At 37.9% G+C, this 7,576-nt stretch overlaps 1 protein-coding gene across 1 annotated transcript in view; it reads right to left on the bottom strand.

Moving 5' to 3' along the window:
* Positions 1 to 1,224, bottom strand: part of fhl3a (four and a half LIM domains 3a) — a 30,744-nt gene extending 29,520 nt beyond the window's left edge. The window contains exon 1 of the mRNA XM_084943758.1: positions 1,015 to 1,224. The gene's annotated coding sequence lies outside the window, so the exon portion shown is untranslated. The remainder of the gene's footprint in view (positions 1 to 1,014) is intronic.
* Positions 1,225 to 7,576: the final 6,352 nt, after the last annotated feature.

Below are 7,576 nucleotides of genomic sequence, written 5' to 3' on the forward strand. Positions count from 1 at the left end.
CACCAAACAATCATCACAAGGATGACACTGCTACTATGCATTATGATGTCACGATACACGCCCAACACAAACCTCAAAGCTGCAGTACGGACACACCCATCCCAGACGCACACTGCCATACCCCACTTTGTTCCGCTGGAGAAATGACAAGTTAAGCCCGAGGGACTTTGCTCCCGTGAGGCCTTCACACGTTGCTCAGCCGGGAGCTTCAGTGGCACAAAAGTTCCTCCTTAATCCTTCCTCGACACAGTTCAGTGGGTCACACAAACTAACACACTCTGTTTCTCCATTATTTGTTTTATGCCTCATTTGCATGTTTGCATATACTGTTTTACAATAATAAGGAAAAGGAAAGGAGAAAAACATATAGACAGACAGAAAAGATCCAGACCCCCTGAAATGTCTCTGGGTTTTACTTTGCAGGCTTATCCACGGGCCCTGTGTTTGACTAAGGTGTGAAGGATTAATACTTGTCATAATGTCAAGCCCAAGCCTGCTCTTTTCTTGCAATTCCCAACATGAATAGTACAGAGTAAATGTGATCTTAAGATGTTAAATTATACATGAAGCTCATACTGTGCAGCTAAGTGCAGTGCTACCAGTTCAACCACATGAAAGACAACTAATAATAATCAGTATTTCAGTAAGCTGATCACTATTCAGCTGAAAATACATTTCACAAAGAGTCAACTTTTGCCACCAGACACAATCAGAGGCTGTTATTTATTATCCATTTACTGAATATAAAATAGTAATGACACAACTAGTAATTACAACACTTTAAGTTCTTTAAACTCGAGATTCTTTGTGAAATGTATTTTCAGCTGAATACCTCACCAAGAATCAGTATGTATAAGTTACTTTATTTTGCCATGATCCATCTTTTGCGAAGTAATTTCCTGCTTGAAAGGTAAATTCATTGTTTAGTAAAAAGGAATACCGTGATAATAAGGAGAGGAAAAGTCTGTATCTCTCTCTCTATATATTTTTTTTTTAAAGAAAGTTGAATCCTACCAGGAGTCTCTGAAGTCTGGAGGCACCTTTGGAACTTCAAAGTGGTAACCCGCCTCCTCCTCTGTGTCAGCAGGCACTCGCTAGATCAGGACTGGGATCAGTTCGCAGATCGCTCCTCCGACGTGTAGCCCGCAACTGTGCAACTTTTTGTGTTTCCTCTGACTGTTGATAAACCTCTGCGGCAGAGAGGGATGCAGCTTGCCGGCTACTTTTGTCCTACTACTGAGGAAGTTGCTGGTGAGTCACAAGATCCCGCCCCCCCCAAAAAAAAAAAATTCCTCCCTTCCTCCCTCCCTGCAGCGACTTCAAACGAGACCTGAGAGTAGTCTAGGCAGTGGAGGGTACATCCCAACCGGGCCTTATTTTTTCCGTGCTGCTGTCAGTTTTAGTAGAATTACATATTATAGCCGAGTTAATATCCTTAACAGGAAACACCGACTTACAATAAGTATGGTGGAGAAGGGATACTGCTCACGAGCTTCCTTAATTAATTCTGACAAGCAATCAGCCGGTTAGTAAATAAATCAAGCATCTAGGAGACAGAAGTAAAAAGTCTGACAGATGAATGTGAAATTATCTGTGAACCTCCCATGCAATGTTTAGAGTTAATACACATGAGACGTGACCACTCTATGAGAGCTGGAATAGACTCCAGCCAGGCCAGCACCCTCAACTGGAGAAGCGGGTAAAAAAATAAAATACATTTCGATAAAAAATAAATAAATAAAATAAAGCATGAATGGATGCATATAATAGTGTTCAAATGCTCTGACATTTTGGTCTCAGATCAATTCCAGATATTAATGACTTGGCTTCAAATAGAGACTTTATATTTCCTATAGTCTAAATAATGTGTAAGTATAAATATTAACTGGTGAAAGTGAACAGCAGCAAGCAGCCTAGATATGTATTAAGACATTCTTGCTTTTCTAAAACACACAAATCTCTTGCTTTTTAAGTGACATTTGTTGACCTTTTCATGCAGTTACATTACCAAAAAGGGTAAAGAGCAAACCCAGTTGTTAAATTACACTTCCCTATTTTAAAGTGTGGGTCATTTCTCCACACCCCATGTTTCATTTTTTGTCATGACTCAACAAGTGGGAGTGACATTTTCCCCTGGATGCAGCTGGCTGTTGTTTTGTCATACAGTGAATGATCCTGATATCTCCATTTGAGTCATTACAGTGAATCAGTATGTTCCCAACCCATTAAACACAGTATCGTTGGCACAATTGCCTCCATGCATGATAAACAGTACGTCACGTTCAGGTCGGCAGTCACCATACACTTTCTGTGGTTAGGGATTCAACCATATACACAGCAGCAGCTCAAACATAGCAAAGACCACAAAGACCACACTGTTTGTAGGACAAGTTTTCAAAAAATAACTGTTTGTGAATTGGTGAAAAAACCTCAACATTTAACAGTTCAATATGTGTAATTAAACAACTGTGGTGCTAATTTTCAACTCCATATTTTTAGTCTGCTAGTATAGCTTTGTATTGCAGTTCACAGTTCAAAACAATCCTTGGCGACCTCATACTGACCTATGCTGCTTTGATGCGGCCCCTAAGATCATCCTGTGGCCAAAAAAAGCTGTTTTTAACCACTGTTTAAGCTCATTGCAGGACTTCATTTCAAGGATGTCAGTATTGTTATTATTACATGCTGCTGTTTGCAGCTATACTGAAGACCCTCTCATAGATTTTCCTTCTAAGGGTGCTCTGCAAGTTTTCAGTAAGGCGGAGATAAGACCATAATAGCCACCGCACCATCTGACCATATCTGTGATTTGAACCAGTAATTAATCTTCTCACAGTTTGATGATCTCAATTTTCAAACCTTCTCTGTGGTTTATATGCTTCTTGCAAGGCAAGCTATTTGATACTCTTATTTTAGGATGGCCTCAATCAAAGGCCACATAAAGGTCAAGTAAAAAACGTCACAACGCCACGCAGATGTGAACCGTGGTGCGCGCTTTCTCCTGGAAGACATTATTCACGTTACACTGCATTTCAATCAAAAGTGTCACAAACAGCTTTGCAAACAACAAAAACAGACCATGCAAGAGAATTTCAAACCTTTCTCACTTCCACCTAACAAAACAGGATTAGTCTCTGGGTGATGTGTGCGGAGTGATAGTTTCAGAAATGTGCCAGTGTAAAGGGCTAAAAGGTTTCAGACACTGTTTTAGCCATCTGAAAAGCCCTCTGGCTGTAAGGCACTAACATACTAACTTAAAACTCTCTGATCAAGAAAAAGTGTCCATCCTCAGCTATCTGTTAGCTATTTGTTATCACTGGGATTCAACTCACTATTTAAAGCAAGTTTCATGTAAATTTATTGCAGAGAGATGAAAAGATCTCTTCACTCTATGAGAAATAACTGACTAGATGTTTGTATTACATTGTGGACATACTTTGTGTAACAGCTGCACCACCATCAGTAAATAAGAACAGCGATCAGTCAATACACTTCTCATTCAAATAAGACTTTTACAAGAAATGCCAGTGCTCAGAAGTACTAAACACTACAATATAAATTCCTGCTAATTTGATTCACTTAATATGGCATCGTTGTTTCTTGATTGTTTATGGACGAGCAACAGAGGATATCCCATGTTAAGTTAAAGTTCAAAACAAAATACTCCGACCATGTGGCATGTTTTTTTTTATGGTTCTTTGAAAACTGAAAGAGTGTGATCCACACTCGTTTGACCCCTCACTTCCACGCAACCCCCTAATTATAAATTCTAATTTTACACTCTGAGGCGTGGTCCCATCAGGCTGTGTGAAACATTACAGGATTACAGGCCTGTCAATTCATCGTGGTCGAGATAGTCCGATGAGTTTCTTACTTTGTAACCAAGTTAACTGTGACCTTTACCTTAAACATTTATATTTTAGTTTTGCAAAACAAGTTAAAGGTTTAATATGAGTCAACTGAATGTGACTTGATCATGAACAGAAATGGATCATAATGTCTAAAGTGAATGCTATGCAATGAATGTTTTTGATTATTATGTGCTACACTACACACAACACGCTCTTTTCTTGGTTGTGTGGTTTTGAAACATCTGAGGCAAATTAGCTCAAATGAACAACATAACCCTGAGCACAAGACCAATGGTGTTATTAAATTGCTAAATGCCCCACTTGAGTGATATCTAAATGTGTCCTGTACAATTTGTGTGTGTTTTCACCAGATACATAATGGCAAGTGGACATCGTGACGTCCCGCTATAATGTAATAAAAATATCGACATATTCAGTGGTGAGAGGCACAAAATAGCATGAACTCAAATGGTGTTTGAATACTTAAATTTAATTTACAATATCTTTGTAGCTTTAGATAGAGAAGCACGTGGAGCACACTATCTATCATCTATCAAAGATAAACTCAAAATAACCTAGCACAAGACTATCAATTTAAAAATTAAAGGCTTTTGATGATATCAGCAATTAGAGCTTATTTACAGAGCACATCAGGTCTGATCTAAAAACACTAACCCTTTTTTCTACACTTTGCAGCCATGATTGCTTGGAGTATAAAACCAGTTATGGCACAATATACACTCTCAAAACTCAAGCAGAGAAAATAAGCACCATATCAACACTTAATAGTAGACAATTTTGTTTTACAAGAGTTTGTGGTTAACTTACTATTGTGAGAATCCCACCCAGTAGTGCCCCTATGTTGTAATTTACTGGGAACTGGGCATAAAGAAGCAGAATGTAACAGTGTTCTATTACAAGGGAAAAGCTATGCATCACATTACTATATGTTACACCATTAGACTGAATCAATATAAATACTTTTAAACTATCTAGTATATCAGTCACAAGATAAATCTGGGGTGCTCAATGGATCCTTCTGGGGTAAAATGACGTCTGCTATTATATAATATAATACTGAGTGTTTCTTCTTGTTTTGTTTATTAATGCTCTTTGACTTCATTCTTTTCTTAATGTTGGGTCATTTTACCTTCTTAGTTATCTAAACTAAACCATATGAGGAATTCATAAGAGGAAAGATGCTTGACAGAATTGCTAACTACATGAAAACATCTTCATCTTCTGTTTGCAATAGGCAGCCAATCAGGAGAAAGTTGGCCTAAAGGCTTCCTTAAAGGGGGAAGAACTACAGTATCTTGAAAGTAGATGACTGAGCAACTGCATGAAGTCCTGGTATGAAGTAAATAGGGATTATATTAAATTGTGAAGTGTAGCTGCCAGATGTTGTAAAAAGTTTGATATTTCCATCTAAGAATAAAGGTTATATATACAATGTACTAGAAAATAGAAATGATGTAAATAGAATTTCCCGAACACTACTTTCCACCGCTGACAGCAACAACTTATTCAATCTCTTAGGAGATACAACTAAATAATCACACAGGAGAAATTTGTAGCCCGTCCATTTTTCGACTGGGTTGGTCAAATGGCCCATTGCAGATGAAGCCCAACTACGACCAGGGGAGACATACCAAAGTCCTGAGCTCACCCCGAGTGCAGCAGCCTCACAATATGTCAGCAGTGTTATTTTTACGAGGTCATATTTGAAAACCCAATGGCTCTGCATCTGCCCTGCAAGGGCATTCCTCCATTGCTGACCATGAACAAACCCACAAGCTGTTGTGCTCCTGTTCTTGTGTCAGCTCGTTACAAGTCCCTGATTTCCAAAGTAGCATTTACCCCTGCCGTGGCTCACCAGGCATTTTACTTGTAATGATAAATACTCACATGAATTAAACAGCACGGAGCCCAGTAAGTCAGAAGGCAGACATTAACCCATAAATCCTGGCTGCAGTCTGTGTTTGCCTAGTTAAATACATGTTAGTGGGTGAGTGGATCAGTGGGGCCTTGGGCTGAAACCTTCACAGGAATCAGGGTGATTAGCCATCACACTGATAAACAAGCCCGTGACATAATGTGGAAAAACTGATCCCATTCAGAGGTCTCATCACCCGCAAGACATTCTGCATGCCAGGCAAATCTCGCACATATAAAACAAATTCCTTGCGGTTGGTGAGGAGATAGTGGGCTTCCATTGGAGAAAATGGCCGTTAAGTGGAATATCACTCTCTGTCTCGCTGGCTTTATCCCACAGAGAGTTGAGAACCTGGGTGAGATTAGGGACTGGTGCCGTTGCGGCTTTGTCTTTGTCTCCCCGAAATGTGAGGAAGTGGAGAATCTTTTCTCACAGAGAGAAGGGTTGACCCTCATCTTCAGAGTGGAAAGAAAGAAAAACACAGAAATTCCTCATGTATATATTTCATTTCAAGCATGTGAGCTAAAGTCACAGTGTCTTAGTTCTATAGCCATAAGAAAAGCACATATAAATGTTTTAAGTGTAATTGAGTTTGTTTTCTGTTTGAGAACATGTGATTGTTTTAAGGCATATTACAGGATTTCTGTGTAATCCTTTTTAGGCCTGTTGGACAGGGCATTAATCAAAATAGGGGTCTGGAATCCCAACAGAAACACGCAGTGAATGCTCATGTTGGAAAAACATAAACGTATTACCAATTAGTGTTAACTGTGCTCTCTGGCAAATGCTGGCTGTTATTATAATAACCAAAGCAATTTGGTGTATGAGTAGTGCAGCCAAACACATATTACGTTAGCTGTACTATGATGACCCTCACTTGTTTTGGTTTTTTTTTTCCTGTGCCAAACCTGGCTTGTATATAGCCTGAGAGTACTTGTTAGATAAATAAGATTAATTCAGTTTGTCTTTGCCAGTAAGCCTTACAGCACGACAACTGTAGTATTATAGACCCAACATTTAAAACCAAAAGACAACCAAATTACAGGGCTTCGGATTTCAATGATATTACATTAGTTTATTTTTTTAAACATAACATTTATTAGAAAATGTATTAAATAACTGGTTAATATGTCACTGTTTTTTCCCATCTATGTAGACTAATAATATCAAAATAACTTCATAATTTAATATTACTGATTTAAAAAATATTAAAAGTATCAATAAAAAAAGTTTAATAATCAAAATACTTAATTACCTTTCAATCGTCTATAGTCAGAATCAGAAAAATGCTGGGTTTTAATAAAACAGATTTTAAGTAGTATTTTCACCAGAAAGCCCTTGTAAGTATTAAAAAAATAGCCTATATATTTAATGTATGTTTTGGATAAAGATTACAAATGCACAGAAAAATATAATAATGAATTTTTAGCTGGGTTTGCTATTTAGATATATCTAAAAATGCTTTGCTTAATATTTTCTTCTCTCCTCTGTATAATTCACTGAAGCGCACGTACAGGTTATCTTATCAACATTTCATATGCAACAGTGCCCCCTAGTGTTACTACCCGAATGTACAATAGGAAACACCAAAATACCGACTATTCTAATTTGTCTAAAACATGTTTAATTTTATTTAGAATGTAAATGAAAAATGATATATAATTTTAAATAGTTATACAACTTGTTGCTGAGCTCCAGATTTTAAAAATATGACGATATTTTCAGCGGATTTTGAGTTGCGAATCTGCGACAGCGAAATGAAAAACGGCACGCTCTGAATCAGGCAGGA

The sequence above is a fragment of the Perissodus microlepis genome, chromosome 11, assembly GCF_051167445.1.
Source record: "Perissodus microlepis isolate ML-2025 ecotype Zambia chromosome 11, ASM5116744v1, whole genome shotgun sequence".
Lineage (NCBI taxonomy): Eukaryota > Metazoa > Chordata > Actinopteri > Cichliformes > Cichlidae > Perissodus > Perissodus microlepis.